This window comes from Dasypus novemcinctus, chromosome 1 (assembly GCF_030445035.2).
Source record: "Dasypus novemcinctus isolate mDasNov1 chromosome 1, mDasNov1.1.hap2, whole genome shotgun sequence".
NCBI lineage: Eukaryota > Metazoa > Chordata > Mammalia > Cingulata > Dasypodidae > Dasypus > Dasypus novemcinctus.
The window spans coordinates 67,136,509-67,159,231 of NC_080673.1; the positions used below are offsets into that span (position 1 = coordinate 67,136,509).

General features: G+C 36.1%; 1 long non-coding RNA gene across 1 annotated transcript; it reads right to left on the reverse strand.

Annotated features, from left to right (window-relative positions):
* Positions 1 to 1,371: 1,371 nt before the first annotated feature.
* On the reverse strand, positions 1,372 to 9,797 carry LOC139439384 (uncharacterized). The gene is made up of 3 exons (XR_011649305.1): positions 9,750 to 9,797; positions 4,912 to 5,092; positions 1,372 to 1,433 (listed from the first exon to the last, which is right to left on the reverse strand). It is a non-coding gene; the product is annotated as an uncharacterized lncRNA (long non-coding RNA).
* Between the last annotated feature and the right edge of the window lie 12,926 nt (positions 9,798 to 22,723).

Consider the following 22,723-nt stretch of genomic DNA (forward strand, 5'->3'; position numbering starts at 1 on the left):
AGAGAGAGAAGTCTGTGGTTGAGACTAATTTGAAAAGATAAAGAATATACTTAGATGATTGCCATAGAGAAAAGTCCTCTCAAGCATTTTCAGTGGGCACAATTTACAGTGCTTCAAATTGTCAGAACATAGTAGCTGCTTTTAAAATGCAGCGAAATTATATTTAACTGTCAAAATGACTACTAAAGAATTATTTCTTTAAAGCTATAGCTATGCAATGCATCTCCAAGTCATTATGCTTGACTAGGCATCTTTACAGATATCAATATTGTTTTTCCATCAAATACCAGAGGAAATGTTACAACTTGATGAGAGCTAAAAGGGTTTACATCTTTATATAGATTTTGTATAGAAAGTCCAAGTAGTCCCCTGGACAGAGCTGAACAGATCACAGAAATTCTAAAGTTTTACACAAAGGCTTTGGAGCTCAGAGCTAACTTTATTAAAAAGTTCTCTTCTAACATTTGTATGTTTGTTGATTCATAGACAAAGCATATAAACATAAGGTGTGTGTGTGTGAGTGTGTCTGTGTATGTATAAAACTCATTTGATTGAGATGAGTTAGGGTCATAAATTCCTAAAAATATTGAGTATCAAAGCTGTACTAAAAGCTCTCTACAGTTTTGAGATGCATGAAACTAATTTCATGAAAAGGCACCAGCCATGATGGACCTAAATCAGAAGTGTGGCAGTCTTAAGGAATCGTCATACTTTCCATCTTCTGTGTGAGTTTGCATTTTGGAGGAAATATATACTCAGTCTACTTTAATGCGTCTAACTTGGTGTGATAGCTACAATATGAAATGTGACTGGGACTCATGCATATTCTTCAAACCAAACAGAATGCTTGAGAATTTAATGATTTTAAAAACTATTTGGAAAGCTAGCCTAAAGCCATGAGCAACTTTTTATATGCATTAAAGCAGAACTTACAGGGAAGCGGATTTGGCCCAAAGGATAGGGCATCTGCCTACCACATGGGAGGTCCAAGGTTCAAACCCCGGGACTCCTTGACCCGTGTGGAGCTGGCCCACGCACAGTGCTGATGCATGCAAGCAGTGCCTGGCCACGCAGGGGTGTCCCCCGCGTAGGGGAGCCCCACGTACAAGGAGTGCGCTCCATAAGGAGAGCAGCCCAGTGTGAAAAAAATGCAGCCTGCCCAGGGATGGTGCTGCACACATGGAGAGCTGACACAAGAAGATGACGCAAAAAAACAAGACACAGATTCTGGGTGCCGCTGACAAGAATATAAGCAGACACAGAAGAACACACAGCAAATGGACACAGAGAGCAGACAACTGGGGGGGGGGGGGGTTGCAGGGAAAGGGAGAGAAATAAATAAAAAATAAATCTTTAAAAAAAGAGAACTTACGGGCAAAGTTCCACCTCAAGGTACTGTTTAGTCTTGTGGTTCAAAAAAAATGATTCAACAACTGCAAGCAAATAACAATGATCATATTGAGATTTAATTGAGAAAGAGTTAGGAAAGCAAACATTTGTAAAGGGTCACACTCTAAAAAAGGGAAGACCAGTACCCTTATTAAATGAAAGATTTGTATTCAACATTATTACAAATTATTTTAAGCAACATAATATAACACCCGCAGGACCTTGTGAAAGCCAGTGATCATCTGTCCACTGACAGTATTCTCTTCCAGTTGTTTACAAAGTAATTTCCTGGTAACATTACTATTCAGTGGAATTTCTACAGTAAATGTGGAAGGTAGTTTAGGATCGCAATTAAAAGTGAGTACTCCAGATTAAGACAAGTTGAGTTCAAATTATGGCTATACCACTTACTTGGTGACCTCGGGCAAATTCCTTAATTTATACCTCAGTTTCCTAATCTGTGAAGTAGAGATGAACATGATATCATCTCATAAGAGTATATAAAAAGTACTTACAACAGAATCTGGCACATAGTAGGCACTCAATAAATGGCAATAGCTATTGTTGTATTAGCATTAATATTACTGTTATGCAATAAAACTTTAATATGGTTAAATTGTGGTTGTGATATGTTGGATTAATAATAAAATTAAATAGACTTCTCTTCTGAAGGATTTTTGAGTTATTAATATAACTTTCCAAGGGACAGATAATCTTAACAATGTTTCATTTCACCATAGAACTATATTTTTCTCAGCATATTTTGCAAAACTAATGTCAATTAATAGACTTGAGGAAAATAATAAATAAATAAAAAGGATATTTCAAATAATAATTTTTAAAAAGGATAATACAAACTAATCCTTCTACTGTAATCACTCTAGTAAGGAATTTTCTTTTATGTCCCAGACAGAGCCTAGCACAGTAGCTGAGAGTTCTCTAAAATCCTACAATCTGGTTTGGAGTACTAGGGGTCATTCCTTACCCACTGTGTGATCTTAGGCAAGATAATGAATACCTCTGAGCCTCTGCTTCCTTGTTTGTTAAAAAAAAAAGGTGGGAGAATGGGGGATAGTAACCATCCTACCACTTAGAAACACAGTGAGGCTCAAACGGAATAATACTTGCAAAGCACTTGTCAGAATGCCATCCAGCTGGAGACAGCAATTCTGGTCAAGGCATCCTGTGCATTGTTTTTTGTGTCCCCATCTCCCCGGCCTCTGCCTCACCACCATACCCCTTTGAGGCTGTGACCTGATGCAGCTCGATTTAAGGACCAGGAGAATTCAGACGCCTGTAAAGATTTCAGGTTAAGAATATATTATTATGCTAGAATAAGAATTCCTTGGATGATAATATGAGTCCCAACCACACAGGGCCAGGGCATAATAAGTCATTTAGTTTTTCCCAGCTGTCAGTACTCAGCTCCAACGGGACTGTAATTTCAAGGACCTTGAAGGCCAAAGGAAGTTGCACTGAGATATCCTCTATTATCTTCTGCTTTGTGTGTTATTGCTTCTGTTAGATTTCTCTATTTTTTGTTATTATAAATCAGGAAATTAATATAATTAATTATACTGGGGTTGGGGTCAGTGAGGGAAGGAAATTCCTTCTACTTGTAGCTAAACAGAAATACTACAGAGAAGAGTGCCTCAACAGGAAACATGCAATAAATATTAACTATTAGTATTATTCCCATTCATGAGTGGATCCAGGTTTTGTGAGGCCATAAGCTTATACAAATTGGGTGACACAGTCTGAAAAAAGAGGAATATAAATTATGAAAATAGAATTAGACACAGGTTTTAGAAGGGACCAATGCAAGTAAGGGACCTTGAAGCACAAGTGTCATTAGTTTCACCATAAATCCACTCACATGTCTAGACATAAAATATTGCCACAGTTACTCAGGGAGCAGAAAATACATGTTGTTGCCTTCAAGAAGTTGTTTCCCTTCAACGGAAATAGGACAGTGCCTAAAAGTTTAAACTAAAAGTTTAAACAGCAGTAAATTCATGTGAATGTCACAAAGCAATATGTAATAAATTTCCAGATGAGTGGTACAGCTAATATGTATTACAGGAGTTCAAAAGCTACAGTAATCATTGTGAACTGCAGTTATCACAGAAGGCTTCACAGAAGAGGTGACATTTTAGGCAGGTCCAAAGGGCAAATTTAGGTAGGCAGAAAGGAAAGAAAATGTTTTGTGTACAGATGTTCAAATCATTTAAGTGAAAATGAACAGACCTGCTTCTGGAAGGACTATAATAGGACATAGCTTGGGAAGCAGCCAGTTAAAGGCCTTGAATATCAGTCAAACTTTAACCAAAGAGGCAAAATGGAGCTACTAATCTTCTTGGAAAAATTGGATGATTTAATCAAAGTGATGTTTTAGAACAAACACCCAGGTCATTGTCTATAGTATACATAGAATCAACATTTGATCACATATTTTAGTGGTCTAGACTATCCTCAGGTAATACGAAATGTCCTCAGGGAGAAAACAAAGGGACAAATTCAAAGGACATTCCCAAGGAAGAATCAACAGAATCTGACAATTGTTTAGGGAGGGTGTAAGTTTGGGGGGAGGAAGGAAAGATCATTGATAATACCCATTATATCAAGGCTAATAACTTGGAGAATAACTTGATAGAAATGAGAAAGTCAGGTATAAAAGTGGTCTTGTAGGAGGAATTCAAGATTGGGTATATAAAGTTTGATGTAAAGAAAGAATATTCAGATTTTCAAGTCCACATAGAGGTTGCAAATATGATTTCATGAGAGATTCTGGAGAGAGAATTTCTCCTGACTAAATTCTAGTAACTTAAGGAATTAAAATTTTTAACAATAACTATACTTTGAAAGGCTGTGGATCTGGAATCAACAGGTCTCAATTGTAGATGCAGGTATATATAAAGGCAGACTGAACAATTGGATCCCTCAGACTTGTTTGGTCTGAATATACTAAGATTCCTTGAAAAGGTCACCTTATTTTCCTAACTTGATTAATAAAATCTATAAATTACAGAAAAACACTTTAGATATAAAATCTTTAATCAAAATATATAGCTAATTTTAAAAAATAAATACCTGAATGCTATTATAAAATTTAAATAGCTTCCATTTTAACTTAGTTTTAGAACTTAGAAAACAATGTTAATCTAAATCTGATGATGCACGCTTTATAAATACCACTCAACACCTAAAATAAAATAAATATCTATATTGATTACTTAAACTAACATGCCACTATGAATTGCTACTTAATACCATTTCAAAGATGATTTTTTTAAATGCCTAAAAGATATAGCCTGTTCACCCCACTTAAAAGTTCTCAAAATCTCAATTGTAGTTCACAGGTTTTTTTACCTCAGCTTTCCATGTCAAGCAACTTCCAGATATTCCAGTTGAGTTGCATGAGGTATAGGACATTGAGTAGAGCAACAGATACCGTAAGAGAGTGTTGGCATATATCATAACGTCTGTACTGAGCTCTGGCAGTTGAAAGAGAAAACCTCTCACCTTCATACTCCCACAGTCCATCAAAAGGTAGTCCTTCAGGCCCTGGTGGTGCTGGGGGGTCATCAAAGAAAGGAGCACTCACTTCCATCAGCAAGCTTTCAGTCCCGGGTTTAAATTTGAGAGTTATAGGGCTGTGCATCACTGGTATACTATCCCATGTTGTGGATATTTTATATTCTAACTATGAAAATGAGACAGAAAGTCAATGTCATGATATAAGTAAAGCAATGTGTTTCCAGCTCTTCTGGTCTTGATCAAATTAAGCTCAAATATATTGTTTATTAATCTCCCAGCGCAATAAATACTCCATTACATTCTAAGGTATTCTGGGAAGTGCAATAAGGTGTTTTTAATGTAGTACTCACCCATAGCAAAATCTGTGCAAAAAAATAGTTTAAGGAATTTCTTTTTGTGCCCTATGACACAAAATATTTATGTAGTATTTACAATATTGAAAGAACAAATTCCATTTTTATTCATTCCACAAATAAATTTTGAATGCATATTATGTGTACAGCTTCTCACTAGGTCCTGCAGAGAAAATTCAAAGGAAGTAGAAGATATAATCCCTGGCCTAAAAGTATATATAATCTTTATGGTTAGAAAGAAAGACAAAACAAAAATTACAAACTCACAATCAGTACAATGAAGCAATTAGAAACTTGTCTGGTTAACACAGAAAAGTAATAGTAATACAGAGATAACTATGAGATGGAGTACTCAGAAAACGCCTTCTGAGATTTGAGCTACCCAGGAAAGGAAAATGTATATGCTGAGTATAACTATCTTATAGATATTTATTTTGCCTAATTTAATTTCAAGATTTGGGGGAGATAAAAACAATGACATCAATTTGTCAGCATTTATTTTTCATATCCATTCTAGTTGTTGACTACTATGTATTCCCCCAAAGTGTATTAGAGTGTTGTTCATACTTAAGTAGTCATTAAATACTTATAAGTGCTAATTAATTAACACAACAAACATTTACTGTGTAATAAACATCTGCCATGTTGTGTACTAGATGAAGGAGATACAAAGACAAGACATATTCCCTGTCCTCAGGTGACTTACAATCTAGAGGAAAACACAGAAGTGTGGACAACACATGAAAAAAAAAAGTAAAATAAAATGGTTTAGTAGAAGTAGGGAACATGAGCAAGAAGACTCTAGTTCTGATGGGGGAATTTGAAGAATAGAAAGTGCCAGCAAAGACTTCACAGAAGTGACAACTGAGCTGAGTATTGAAAGCTGTGACCCACTGAAAGGTTTTAAGCAGGGAATTTACTGGCAAGGTTTGTTTAAGAAAAATCACTCCAGAAGATGTATAGAAGAACAAAATTACTCTAAGAAATTTGATAGTCTTACTCAAATTTTATTTTTCTATCCCAATTTTCCCTTACTAGGTTGGTAAGCTTATATTTTCAAAGTTATCATCTTCATTTCATTCTTAAGAAATGTCAGAAAGAGAAAAGGATCTTGAATAGAATTGAACTCAATTCAACAAGGGAATTCGTTATTCCTTCTCTATAACATAATACTCCTTGAATCTCCTAGTGCTAGATACACTCAAGCCTTCTCAATTATTCATTTCACATTATGTAAAGAAAATAACCTAAGTGATTCCGACTGAAGGAAAGAGAAGCAATATTTACAGCCAACATTAAACATTAAAGGCTACAGGATTAAACCGCCAGTTAGAAAATTACACAATCCTAAAAGCAAATGAAATTCATTTGCATGCAAGTTTTAAATTCTGTATAGTCAATGGTATGATTGTTCTTTTGCTCCTAAGTATTCTCAAATTATGTCTAGTTTTGAGCTACTTTTACTTAGAAAAAGAGAACAATTTTTTAAAATGTATTATGCTGAGGTTTTTTTTCTCTCTATATAAATAGACTGTTTTTTCTAATACCTCCAAAGGCCAAAGGCATTCCTCTGGTAATTTGTACATTTCAATTACAACACCGCCTTTAGTAAAAATTCAAAGTGTTGAAATTGTCATTTTTGTAGGGAATTTCAGTAGTTCTGTAACATAATTTAGAAATATCAAGCATCAATAAGAAAATTCTCATTTGTGGTATAAAATAAAACGTTTATGTATGGACAAGCACCACACCATTTAAAAAGTTAGTTTGGCTTAAAAACGTTTTCTGGACTGGAACATCTTAAGAAAGTTTCCCAATTTTAAAAATCCACTTCGAATGTAAAGTAAAGCTTTAATGGAAAATTAAACATATGCAACATTTTAGGCACAATAATGTTCAACAGCTGAGGTAATTATGATGTCAACCCCTTCCTAGAAGAGCCTGATAATGACCAAATTCTCAACTGTTTAAAGTCTGCTTTCTGTTAATTTGTGAAATTCCCTTTTGATACCAGCACTAAGTAGAACAGAATTCACCTAATGACTTTTTTCTTTTTGTCAGAGGAATATTATACCACCTGTGATAATAGATGTATTATTCAACTAAAATGTTATGACCCCTGAAGGGGAGAACTAAATTTCTCCAAACTGGAAAAAAATAAATTTATAAAAGTCAATCAAAGAACTGAGAATGTTCTTTTAACAAACTTGTTTTGCTTAGCTGTGTAACCTGTTCCTGACATCTTTCTTCCTTTAAAAACTCTCTGTAGGAAAATCACCAATGATCTTCAAATGATATTAATGGAAACCAAGCTGCATTTAAAATAGGACTGAGTTTTATCACAATCAGAGAATTGTATTTTCTAGATTTCCTACTTGTATCTCTAAAGGCAAAAAGAGGTGAGCAATTATGTGAAATCAATAGAATCGATGTAAATACACAATCTGGATAACACTCCTTTCTATATCGTTTCTTCAATTACAGGGTTTAAAAATTTCTCCCAGTTTTGGTGTTTTTTTTTCAAATAATTGCCTCTGTTCTCTGCCTTGCCTATATAGATAGCCCTAAAAGAAAGCCAATGATCCATGCCAGCTTCTGTGGCTTTTATTCTTCTGATAAATACATTTGAAATTATATTTTTTCAGATCTCCTACTACTACTGAGTTATGGTTTTTAAAAGATTTTAATTGTAGATGGGCAGAAAAGATATCAAATCAAGCTGATGTAATTAAAGGTATAGGAAAGATCAACAAAATATAATTATTGGTTTTATCTGGCAAGATCCAAACTTGACTAATACCATTTTATGTGCTTATTAAAATCACTGTAGTTATCATTTTGAATTCAGTAAAATAGAAATATATGTAGCTATTGGTACAAAGTTGCTTTACAGAATAAAAAGATGTTTATAATCTGAATTTTTTCATTTAAAATTACATATATAAATATTTCTAGGTAAATTAGCAATCCTTTGTAGCAAGCATCATACATATATCAAATTTAAATAGTATTTAATGCATAGCATTTTTACCCCATTAAGATGTAAAATAATATTTAATTTTAAATTTCAGTTGCATCTTACTTAGAATTAAGGTATAGAACAAAGTTGGAAATTAAGGTTTAAAATTACATAAAGACTCCTACATATATTTCCAGCAATTAGAAAAGTGATGAGCTAGATATAAACCTTCTTATAGGAATATAAGAATCTGAATTAGGAAAAGAAAAAGTTATACGTCATCACTGAGTTTTACAAAACTATAATAATATCAAGCTTGTCCCAGTATAGAGCAAGGTGATCTCTGAAATCACAAGGCAGTGAATTTGGGACTATAAAAAGGAAATATTACTTCATAACCTTTAGTTAACCTGTAGCTACAGTTCCACAGAAGGTCATAAAATCAAATTCTGTAGTTGGATTTAAAAGCTGGATAATTTTATAGCACTCATAATATCAGGGTTCAAGCTCATTGCCTTCAGCAACTGGATTAGAATTCTTTGATCATTCATGTGCGTGGACTGCTAGGTATGAAGTAGGTAGTATTATGTGTTGTCTTAAAGGTTAAATATTGGTTCCTTGGAGTCAAATGCTGCCATTTACCGCCTTGGTCTCCTTTTTAACGTGCTCAACAGTGGTGAAGGTGGGTGGAAGCAGCAGAACACAGCCTTCCCAGGCAGCATGTGTAATTCTCTTACGGAGTCCTATCAACTTACAAAGCTACATGCACAAAAAGCCTGCCTCTAAACCTCGATCGGATGGCTGCTGGCACTCCCATTTTCAGGTTCTTTCATCTCACAGGATCTCACTTGAAGAGCAGGCACGCTTTCCCAGAATGCCTTCTCCCCTTCCCTATGGTACATTACCTTGTGAGCCTGTGTCATACATTGGTCATGTGCTTAAAAAACACAAACTGCAATGTCTAAGTATTCAAACTTTTAAATAACTTTTGAAAAAAATTTCTTATATTTAACCATCTTAAAGCTTGGAATTTCCTGCCTCTGTGCCTTTGCTGTTCCTGCCCCTATTAATGGAATATCATTGTCTCCCTCTGCCTCTTCAAGGACCCATTCTAATGCCAGTTTCTTCATGAAGCCTTCCCTGTTCTCCTTAGATGAAAGTGATGTCACACCATCCTCCCCATCTACCCTGTACATCCAAAATATTGCGTCTATAATTCTGGTATTTATACATTTCAACCTTATTCTAAAAGTATGTAGAAATATATTTGGCTTACCTCACCATTTTCTCTCTTTTATATTGTAAAAATCTTGTTAACAGCAACTGTACTCAAGTCATCTCTTGTCTCACAGCACCCAGTTTACTGCTTGAATATTCCCATGCTTAGTATATATGTGTAGCATGAAGCAATTATTGAATGGATAGGGCATGGGGACTTCTTTGGACAATAATGCATGCTAAGAATTACTTTGTGACACACCTGCTATCAACATTTTTTACATAATTCTTACCTCTCTTCTTCCAGCCAGTAATTCTTTTCTTTCTTGGTTACTTTTGAAAATTTCAGTCCTTTAAAATAATGGAAAGAAAATTAACCTCTTCAAAAAATACTTCTTTGATGTAGGGGTCACATGAAAAATGCTGCATTAACAATAGATAAATAAAAGAATGCTGAGACTGTCATTATTTTAAACACAATTTTGTGGTTGTTTCTAGATAGAGACAAATGAACACCAAAAATATCATTTTGTTAACCTGCTTCTTCCATCTAGTGGCAAAAAGCAGTAAGAAACTTGTCCTAGAAAAATACCATGATCAAATGGTTCTAAATACTATTTCAGGAAATTACTGATAGTGAGAGTACAACACTTAAGGTTTAATTATAAGTACATGATAATTATAAAACATAATTTTACAAAATTGGCAATGTTCAGCTTGGAGAACTGCCAAAGTTACTTTAATTCTCATGTGTATTTGCATATCTTAACAAAGACATTTGCTACGAATATATAGGTATATATCACCCCTGCACTAAATTGGAATGGATTTTCTTGGGTATAGATAGCTATATGTCTTTACCAAACTGTTGGATAACTATTTAGAATTTCATTTCTTCCTCGATAATAGGGCAGAGCTGAGCTGTTATAAGTTTCAAGAGAGCTCACAAATGAGAGTCATTGAAATTGATTATTGCATTGGAATTATCAGTTACAGTACTTCTGCAATAATGGACATTGAAAAACTTCAACACCTGTGGTAGGGGGTCAGCTAGAGAAGGTAAGATGCAAAACTTAAAGGAGGTAAAATAAGTTCCTCTGCGTTGTTTGAATTGCTTTAAAGACACTAATGAAAAAAATATGCAATGCACAGTATAATTGTATATTCTCTGCACTCTCAAAGGCCACAAGCTTATCCTTAATACATGAGGTTGACTGCCCTTCTAACACTTTCTGTTTGACTCACTGCAAATGTAATTAATGTTTTAAAAGTTAAATGTGAGTTATGCAAAAATAGAAAGTTCCCAAAGACAGCAAACTTTCCCCTTCCCCTAGTCAAGTGAACCAGTTAACAATGTGCATGATAATGTAAGGGCTGTCAAAGCTATTAAATATATCAAGACTATGGGGGGGGGAATGTAAGTGTAAACTCTTCATGAATATTTTAAAATCCAAATTTTTATTAAAAGAAGATAAATTTTTGTGTGTTTCCTAATTTTCAAGAAGAAAAAAGTCCTGCTATAATACCTGTGGTAGTTTAAGGCTTTTGTGAGGCCAGAAAATTATGTTCTTAAATTAATCCATTCCTGTAGGTGTGAACCTATTGTAGGTGGGACCTTTTGATTAGATCACTTCAGATAAGGGCTTTTGATTAGATTACTCCAGGTAGCCTAGGGTGGTCTTAATCCTCTTACCGGAGTCTTTTATAAATGGCGTGGATATACCAAGAAAAAAAGCCACAGAGACCAAATGAGAAAAGATACGGGAACAGAAAAGAACCCACAGAAGTGGAGAGAGAAAGTCACAGACAGAGCAGCCAGAAGCTGAAAGCACAGAGCCCAGAGAATAAGGCAGAGACCAGCAGACAACGCCATGTGCAGAGTCCAGGCTTGCCCACAGCTGTCTTCAGGGAGAGAGCTTCACCCGATGCCTTGATTTGGACATTTTTCTCAGCCTTGGAACTGTAAGTTTGTAAGTTAATAAATCTCCACTGTAAAAGACAACCCATTTCTGGTACCTGCCTCGGCAGGCTTTCGTAAACTAAAACAATACTCTTGATGCCCAGTATCAATTGGAGTATAATAGGATTTGCTATTGGTTCCTTCCTTCCTCTTAGACACCTTCCACCTATATGGGAGCAGGCTAAAGTTTTTATCTTCTGCTTTGTGGGCATAGAGAGGAGTGCTATAAAGGATAGGGTGAGGCAAAGAAATTAGAACATTAAGATCCCCACCTAGGGAAAGGGGGCAGAAGGTGGTTCCATGTTCCAGTATTCTTGTGACCAAATTCCCAGGATAGAGCCAGGCAAATGGTGCCAACTCACTGGGATATTGCAGGAGTCACTGTCACTACTCAGGTTTCCCAGCAATAACTAAATTGACTCAAACATCTGTTTCCAGTATCGTGCCAGCAAGAGCCAGGATGAGGATGGAATCTGGTGCCCCAGCAGGACCACTGGCACCTGTGGAAGAACCTAGACTGGTAATAGCCATTTCCTTTACTTTACCATCATATGTCCCCACAAAATAGGCAACTGAATTATGTGGGCTTCCATTATAGTGTTACAATTAGTTTCAGTAAACCTAGACACCTTGTTATTTAAAAATTTCCTAGCTTATTATGAACAAGTTCAGTTCCCAAGAAGCCAATTTCAGGCGAACAACATACAGAGTCATTGGCATTAACATTTTATTCATTATTTTGGAGATACCAATCTTACATCAGAGTGAAGGGGAGAAGTTATATGGTAATAAGTAATGAGAGTGAATGCCATAGTGTATTTCTTGGAGTTTAAGTCCCAGCACTGTCATTTATCAGCTCTATGACCTTGGGCAAGTTATGAACTTCTTTGAGCCTCAAATAAAACAGGGGTAATGATAATACCCACATGATCACATGATACAGTTGTTTTGAGGAATTGAATGGGAAAATGCATATAAAGTAGCTGGGAAGCAAGTGCTTGCTAGATAAAGAGCATAATCATCTACTGGGTACCTAATATATACTGAGCAATTTGTAACACATTATCCTGAATATAATGTGATGGCTACCTCATAACATTTATTTAAAACATGTTTGTGAAATATTTTTAAGAGTGATCCCTTTGGTTCAAATATTTCCTTACCATGAATTATTTTTGTAATAGGTGTGGTAATTTTGATGAAACAATTTTCAAGTCTTCAAGTCTTTGGGTAGTCAACAGGCAATTATGGGAAATGGATATGGCTCAAGCAATTGGGATCCAGCCTACCATATAGGAGGTCCAGGGTTCAATGCCTGGGGCCTACTGGTGGGGGCAGGCTGGCCCACACGGCGAGCTGGCCCACACAGAATGCTGGTTCATGCGAGAATGTGGCCTCATGGGGAAGAGTCATCTTGCGCTGGGGAGAAAGCCACCCTAAGCAGGAGTGCTGGGAGCTGGCACAGTGAGATGATGCAGCAGGGGACACAGAGGTGAGAAGGTGAGAAAATGTAGCAGAGCAGGGGAGCTGGGGTGGCGCAGGAGAGGGATTGCCTCTCTCCCACTCCCAGGGGGTACAAGAGACACAGACGAGCATGTAGCAGGTGATGCAGAGAGCAGGCGGGGGGGGGGGGGGGGGCGTAGGGAGGGAGAATAAATAAGAAATAAATCTTTAAAAAGAAGAAAAAAACAGGTAATTACAGTTTTGTTAAAAGTTTTTTTTTTTAAGTTTTGGAATTTCTTAGCAAATAATATCCGAAAAGCTTAAAATTAAAACAGGGTAACTTTAAAATATATAATTTAAAACAAAAGATGAAAGTGAGTAAATAAAAAGAAAAAAAAAACATTTATTAAAGGACAAAAATACGAAGCTAAAATAGTCATCAAAAACATTTAATAAGTAATGAATAGAAGATATGAATTGCCAGAAATATTGCAGCCTATATTTTGTATGAAGCCATGAGCCCAGAGTTGAAAAAAGGGAGCAGAGAGGGCCATTCTATAGCACTCAATTTTCCTATCCTCATGTAAAGCTGAATTAGAATGAGGCTATAATATGGTAAAATTTTCTGTAAAAATTTATGTAAATTTGTAGAGAACAGAGCCATATTCATATACCTGGATAGAACACATACATTACTAAGCCCTTCTGGAAGGTTTGAAATTTTATTCTTTATACTTGATGAGGAAAAAAAAAAAGGGACTTTTTGTCATAATATGCTTACTCGCTCTTGTTTACTCTTCTGAAGTTAACTTGTAATTATTAGCTCCTTGCCTTTAACATGCAGGCTCTGATTCTTGAAAAATATTTCTGAAGGATTCCCAAGACCATAAAGATACATGACAACTTTATAAAATATTTTAGGTTTCTAAGTAAAAGGTTTTCTTTCTTTGTCACACATTTACTTTTTTTTTTTTTTCCTGAGTCTACACAGGGTTCTAAGATCAGAAGTAATAGATTTATTATAGTTTTGACTCAAACTCCTGGACATCAATTTAGAACTTATTTAGAGCATTTCAAATCTCTCTACTTCTACACCCATCTACATGACTCGAAGCACAAGGCACTGTACTGCCTATTCTTCAAGAGTTCCAAATTGTTCTGCTCGTACTAGCAAAAGGGTCTCTGGCAGCCAGCTTTGTTACTCATCTTTTGAAATGCAATTCTTTTTCAGGATTTCTACAGCTGCTCCTAGAAAAGGTTGATATCTCTATTGCTTACTTCGACAACCACCATTTAAATGCATCCTTTCACAATAAAACTTGGTTAATTTATGTCAAACACTAACAATTAGAAATATTTATTTACCAATATATTCCATTTCTCCATAATATCTAATAGAAAGTTTACTACACTACTTTTAACTATAAACACATGGTGAAAAATAAAAAAAATCGTAAGCAGAATTTTCATAAAACAGGAAGAACTATGGTTCTCTCTAACAAATGGTCACTTCCCTAGAGGCTGAAAAAAAATGACAAATATGAGCCGAATACCTGTTTGGTAAAGAGTGGCATACAGCACCTCCACAGCATGCTGCAGTAAGTGTTAGAATCAGGACTGCCTTCATTTTTAAAAGCTTAAAACAAAAATGCATGTTCTAAGCCATTTATACTTTAATATATCTTATCAAGGTTCAGACATTAAGTTTCATTATTTACCAGAAATTTTATGATTAATAGTATTTACTGTCCTTGGTTGTATGCATTTATTGATATTGGTGACAGATAAATGTGACAAATATATGGCAAGACCAATGTGGACAGACAAATATTGCACTAGCCTATCTCTAAGAAGGCTACTTACAGTCAATACAATGCTTACTTCTTTGTAATTTGTTTTTTCTTTAAAAAATTTCACAAGAACATTATTAATGGTGTGAAACTTTGTGTTTATCTTCTCAATATTTACATAAATCTACAGAGAGCATTTTCAGCAACCCTTGCAATCAGCTTCTAGCCATTAGTGTACCATTTTTTACATCTTCTGCATTAAAATTGGAAAGAGACCTTCATTATTTAAATTATTTTCATTCATTCAAGATAACTTTTAGGGTCTAGTGGTTGCAAATCACCCTGCCTACCCTGTAGAGGGGAAATGGCAAATTAAGCACAAATCCTGTCCCTAAGGAGTTTACAATTTAGTTGGTGAGTCACTAAACAAGGCAGTGCAAAAATAAAAAGTACAGTATGAAAGATTTGCATAGAGAAATCTATGGAATTTGATAACTGACAAAAGAACACTGATGGCTGGAGAGGATCTAATCAATATGCATGTATAAATAAGGAAAAGGATTTCATTAATTCATTTTTCACGTTTGGGCAAATTACTGGTACACTAATTTACATTTGTCCACCCCGTGTGAAGAAACTGAAAAATAGAGAGTGATAACTACTTCCCTGTTAACCAGAACATAGCCAGATTTTGTGGTCTGTTTCTGAACTTCTTAATTCTTGTGTTGCAGACCTAAAGCAGAAATGCCCAGGAAATCACTGCTGGAGTCACCAGAAAGTAGAGATTATAGCACCCAAACCAAGTAATGAACAGTCTGGGTCATCTTTAGAGGTGAGGAAAAGCTACTTCTGGTGGATGCCAGTTACATTTTAAAAAATGACCTCTTACTATGCTATGAGGGCCCATTACCCACAAAAGGCACAACCCTCTGGCTGGCAAACATGTAATAGAGCAAGCCTTGAGAGAAAGCGTTATACAATCTCTCAGCAAGGGAGAAACAACACCAGGTCTGCCTGTCATGAGGCAAGTGGCCACCCTACAAGCCAGTCCTTGACCCCAGTGCAATGTCAATGTTCACCCTGGCTCTGAGTTTTAATATTCTTCCTGCTTTACTTACTGACTCACAAGGCCTCACCTGTAGGCCTAGGAATGTTCAAACAATATGCAGCTAATCCCAAAAATGTATCTAGGAATGGGACAGAAGAGATTGCTTAATGAAAGTCACTCCTCAAGCATCTACAACTAGCATGCCACTGAGCATGGCTGATGACCCAGGAACTCACTACCAGAGCCATCAGAAAGTAGAAATTGCAGAACATCCTGGACAATCCCCTAAAAGTCATTGAGCTCTGTGACAACAACCATTTTTAAAAAATAAAACCTACATAGATATCATGACTAGAGTTGTCCAATTGTATTTAAAAGCCCAAGACAAAATTCCCCATCCTTTGTGGATTGCTTCTTGAGAGGGATAGCCACTCCAGGTTGGCCCCCAGCAATCACCACCTCAGATGACATCAACCCAACCCATTACCTTATTGCTGGAGAGGACTTCAAATCCTCCACAGGAGTTTACTAGAGGACCTACGGCACTGCTTGCATCCCTAGGATTTAGACTTGGAATTACATCCTGCAGGGACTACTAGTTGTCTGCCCAGTGAGCCTATTCAGTACCTTAAAGCCTGCAAATTCGTAAGCTATGTCCCTACAACAACAAACAGATATCTTCTAGACCAACCAACAGTTGTCAGCTACGACAGCCCAGCATATGCAACTGGTGCGGCAGACCCTGGCCATGCAACAACACAACAACAACACAGCTCCCTACCTTAAGTGGTCCATGACAACAGACTAGCGTTGGATCATCTGCTAAGGAGGAAGGAGGGTGTCTATGACTGGCATGGCTTATTACATATACATCAACAACTCAGGGCAAGGCCAATATAATTTACAAAAGATGCAACAACTGATGCACTTTATTAATAGTATCTTCAACCCCTTTGTTTAAATGTATAATTCCCCTCAAACCTTCACTACCTTCAAGGCTTCCTGGGATCTTTCTTCATGACTAAGCTCCACTACTTGAAGAGACTGGTTTTAATTATGATTATGGTGCCCTTATTTAAATTGACCATTTGAACCCTAATGAACAGCTTAAATATGTCCTTGAATATCTCAACTTAAATAAATATCTCGACTACTCAGATCATAGGCATCTTGAAAAATGAGCTCAAAGCACCACAGAGTGGGCTGTAATAAAATAAAATAAATTATAGTTGGTGCCTCATCATCTTGCCCAGCTTAGTCATAAATTCCCCTTTTGAGTAACCACCTCAGTTAACCGTGTCCTGGATGTAGCTCCAACTAGCAGGGCTTATATCTCCATTTGGTTTGGAGGATAAGAGTCACCCTCAACTTCTCCAAACAGCTCTTGCCACTTCTGCTTTTCACACCATGTAGTTTAAAACTGCCAAGACCCAGTATCCACAGGTCACAATAAAGGCAAGTGCCCAGAACCCACATGTGTTCTTCTACTACCCTCCACTGATCCTTGTATGGGGGCCTATGTTAGGTAAGGCCTGGCCCCCTCTGCTGCCCTCATTCTCCCTTCTCCTCCAGGCTTTGATCTACAGAGTTCTCCTTTCATGCATTCTTGGCAGGGTGGTCATCTGTATTTGCATCCCCTCACCCAAAGAACTTCCACTTAGCATCCAAAATACAGCAATAGGTAACTAATATAATATCTGAGAAGAAAACTTAACCTTGGGTTAACCTAAGGTTATTCATGGGATTGACAGTAGATTAGTCAGTGAAAATGAACAGATTGGTAAATATAAACACAGAAATAGTAGCTCTCCAAAATAAATAACAGAGAAGAAAGAAAAAAAAAAGGAAAATAAACAAACAGAAATTTCAATGATGCCTGTGACAAAGCCAAGTGTTCTTAATTGACGAGAGAGGAACACAGAAAAATACTTTTTAAAAAATGACAGCCGAAAGCTTTTCAAATCCAATTAAATCTATGAAATTACAGATCCAAGAAGCTCAATGACCACCCCCCAGGTAGCATATACACCAGAAAATTCATATAATGACACATCACAAACAAACCAAAGTCCAGCGATAAAAGGAAAACCACAAAGTGATCAATTTTTAAAAAGACACATTACAAAGAAAAAAAGATAAGAATATAGTATACGTCATCAGAAACTGTGCAAGTCAGAAGGTAATGGAATTATATCTTTACAACTTTGAAAGAAGAAAAGTAAACTAGAATTCCATTCTCAGTGAAACAATCTTTCAAAAATTAAAATAAAACGAAGACTTCTTCAGACAAGCAAAAGCTAAGAGAATTCCTCCTAATGCATCTGGTACTATAGTAAATGTTAAAGAAACTTCTTCAGACAGAAGAAAAATGATACCAGATAAAAGAAACTTGAATCCCAAAGAAATGAAGAGTGCTAGAAATGGTAAATATGTGGGCTGATATAGAAAACATTTTCTCTCATGCTTAAATATATTTAAAATATAATTGATTGGTTTAAGCAAAAATAAAAATAATGTATTGTGGTAGAAGAGTAAAAGAATACATTCTAGTAACAGAATGTCTGGGGGCTCAAAGAGTAGAAGCTACAAACATCTACTTTTTGAAAGACACATTTCAGAAAATGAAAAGGTAAGCCAAAACATACACTTGGAGAAAATATTTTCAGTATGTATGTATCTGACCAAGGACTAAATTATAAGGAGAAATAAGAAATGGGCAAAATATTTGAACAGACATGTCACAAAAGAAAATATATGAATGGCCAATAAGCATATGAAAAGATGTTTGAAAATCATTGGTCAGCTGAAAAATACAAATGAAAAGCACATTGAGCTTTTCACCGGAACCACACCGGAAGGTCTAAAATGAAAAAGACTGTCAGTACTAAGGGTTGATGAGAAGGTCAATCAATTAGAACTTTCCTGTTTGTTGGGACCATGGAGTGGTAAAACCGCTTTGCAAAATAATTTGCCATTTTCTTAAAATCTAAGCATATAGTCAACATATGACAGTAATTTTGCTCTTTGATATCTACTGAAGAGAAATGAAAGTTTATCTTAGCAAAAAGACTTGACTTTAAAGTTCATAGCAGCTTTATGTGTACTAATCAGAAAATGGAGGCAACCCAAAAGTCCACCAACAGGTGAGTTGATAAATAGTGATGTATCCAAATAATGAAACACCACTGAGCAATAAAAAGGAACAAAATTCTGACTCATGCAACAACAGGAGTAAACTTCAAAAACATTATGATAGTGACAGAAATCTAGACACACACACACAAACTGGAATCATATTCTATGATTGCAATTATATGAAATTTCTAGAAAAGGCAAAACTATAGGGACAGTAAATAAATCAGTTGTTGCCTGGGGCTGGGCCTGGGAGCAGTAATTGACAGCAGACAGACATGCAGAAGGGAAATTTTAGAATAATCAAATTGTACAATTTAAAAAGGAAATGTTTTATTTTATGTGAATTTTACCTGACTAATGTTCATTTTAAAAAATAGATTCTGGCTTCTGGGTAGAGGATAATGTTCTGGGGGAGGAGCAGGATAAGGGAAAAAGCAGGGAGACCAGTTTAAAGAATATTGCAATAATCCAGGGAGGATGATAGTGGTTTGAGAGAGAGTGATGTTAGCAGGGAAGTTAAGAACTGATGAGATTCTGGATTTATTTCAAAACTGGAGGTGGGATTTGCTGATGTATTTGGTTTGGGTTGAGCTAGAGAAATGTTGGTCCTAAGCTGCAAAAAGACTTGTCATTTTCTAAGATAGGAAAGACTGTGGGAGGATCAGCTGTGGTTGCTGAAAACAGTTTATCTTGGACATGTAAGTAAAAGATGCTCATTAGACAACTTAGTGGCATGATCAAGAAGTGTATATCTTCAAGCAGACATCAGGGGGATTAAGATAAACATTTTGGAATTATTAGCACATACATTGTATTTAAAACCATAATATTGACTGAGGTAACCAAGGGAGTAAATATATAGAAAGAAGAAGTCTGATGATTGAGCCTTAAGGAATTCCATTTTTAAAGTTTGAAAAGGGAAGGAACTAGCCAAGAAGAATTAGAAGGACTGAGAAAGTGATTTCCAAGGGCCAAGTGAGGGAAATGCTTCCAGGCAGGAAGGACCAATAATGTCAAATTCTTGTGATAATATAACTAAGATAACAACTGAGAAGCTTAAAAAAAGGTAAATGTAAATTGTTTCACATACAATTTCTCACCTATCAGAATAGCAAAATCTCAAAAGTGTGATAATGTGCACTATTAAAAGGCTATGGGAAAACAGAAATAGTTGTACTATGCTGGTGGCAATTCAAATATCCCTAGAGTGGGTAATTTTGTACTAACTAGTAAAATTGTATATGCATTTTCCCTTTGACCCAGCAATATCTTTCTTAGGGATATATGGAAAGATAGACTGGCAAAAACACAAAAGATTTTGGGAAGTCAATGATTAAGCAGCAGATCAGCAATCTCTTATCTTCTTTTACTTGAGGATGTCTTGTGAAAGAAAGAAGGTGAATCAGTCAAATTTCCTTTTAAATCAGTTTATGACAAGCAAACTAATGATATTTGCTAGCAGAAGACCTCAGGAATGCTTTTAGCTGGATGTATTTAGTTGGTTTAAGATTGCTTATGGTGAAAAAACCTGGATGAAGATTTGTGGAGCCTGGATCCTTGGAAAATGTCACAAAACCAATGCAATTATGTTTATTGACTAAAATATAGCTCCTTTGGTGTTAAGTCCTGTAGCTGGAAACATGGATATATTGTCTTTGTACTTTTCATGGAGATTATTGCCTAAGTCCACTCTTCACTCAATTTTGATTGGCCATACTAAATGGGAAACTTTGGAATTGTCTAAAACCTCCTCAGTAGTAAAAATTAGGCAATATAGAATTCCAAAAGGGCAACAATAGATCACTGTTCTAATAATGGAAATGATTGAGGTGGGAGTTTTGATTCCAAATAACTCCCTTTTTAACAGTCTTTCTAGATTCTATATAAGGCAGATGGTTTCTAAAGGTAAACAATACACAGTCAGGGATCAAACAAGGTGGTTATTCTGATTGCTTAGATATAGTTAATAATATGAAAACTATATGAGAAGTATAAGAGACCATGGAGGCTTGCTATGCCTTCATAGGTCTTCTTTTCCATACCAATTTCAGACTCCAGCCAGGAAGAGTTTTCATTTTCATGGAATGGAAATCAGTATACATTTATGGTATTGCCATAGAGATAGTTGCATTTCTTGACATATTATCATAATTTAGTGAGACAGGACTTGGACAGAACCGTTAAGAGAGAGTTAGTGCACTACACTGATGCAATCACGCCACTTACTTCCTCAGAGGAAGAAGTTCAAGAGGAATTAAGGACCATCATCACCTTTAGGAAACAGAGGGTGCTGATAAATCCAGCTAAATTCAAGTCCAAAACAATGTGAGAAATTCCTGGGAGCAACCAGAGCCATTCCTCACATTGTGAGAAATGTTATCGTTTCTTACAGACCCTGGCAAAAAAGCAAGAATTTCAGAGAGAGCAAGGCTATTTGGGATTGGCAAAATCGCATTGCTCTTTCAAGAATACTGTTATCCCCTATAACAAAATTTTCAAAAATAAATCCTATTATAAGTGGAGGACCGAAGCAGAAAAAAGCATTAAAGGATTTGCCCAAAGATGGTGGCCTAAGGAGACCCACTAAGACATCATGATCCAACTACTCAGATTATACTTAGTATCTGCCTCCCAGAACATATACAGACAGAAGTCTTTGGGAAAAATCAAATAGACTACTCAACAAAGGCCTCTTGGGTCTTCAACCTCAAAGCTAACTCAGGCAACTGCTCATTTTAGCCCATTGGAAAGGCAATTGCTAGCTTGTTACTGGGAGTTGAGCAAAACTAACCCTACCACAGAAAAACATTAAGTAATTCTGAGGCTAAATGTGTCAATCATGTCTTGGATGGTGTCAGAGAGACATTGAGTAGGGAAAGAGTAGCACAGCAAAGGTCACTGATCAAGAGAAATGCTATAAGGAAGTTCAAGGGGAGCTCTCTGCATACACAAGCACTCATATAGCCAACAACAGATTCTTTCGAGAAGTCTCCCCTCCCCACATTGCTTTTGGTCCAAGTCCAGCCAAGATAAAGAAGCTGCCTGGTTCACTGATGGGAGTTTCTAGCTGGAAGGCCACATTACTCTTAGAAAATTGACAGTCATATGCCTTGCTGATAGGGCAAAACCCAGAGGAAAGGAAGAACAGGCAAGTCTGCAAACCTGGCAGAAAAACTGCTTATTTAGCAATGATCTTAGGTTCCTGATCTTGGAAGATCATTTGGATATTTACTGTACAGACTTTGGGCCAAAGCTAATGATAAATGGGTCTGAGATGATTGAACAATAAAGAATATCCCTATATATGGCGTTCAATTATGGAAATCCCCTTGCAAATTTAGAAGAAGAACTAAAGTGGGTCATATGAATGATCACCAAAAAATCTTCCCAGCTCAGATATGGTATTGGATGCTAAGGCTCATAGCTTAATCAGATTCTTGATTTAGGTACCTGAGTTCTTGAAACCACTGGTATGTAGTTCAGATACAGGAACACCACCATGTCTTTGTTACAGGGGTAGATGTTACATAAGGAAACCTTTACAAAGTTGTACTGTAATATGTGGAATAAACCTAATGGAATCTTTATTTACCACCCCAATGATTGTGACTATGTGGTATGTGGGAAGAGTCTACTTCTGTTGGAACGGTACTGTAATATTACCCAATATAAGGTGTGCCAAACATTAATCTCTCTTCAACAACTATATGGTGTCACAAAGGATTTTTAAGTTTCTTGCATAATTGATAAAAATAACACATGTAAATAATGATTCCCTAAGATGAGAAAATATTTTAGGAAGTTGAATTAAAGCCCCCAATTGATGTTATACCTATAGAAACTGATTGACCAAGAAATATTACCATGCGGAGGACTTACTGCCTGATGCAC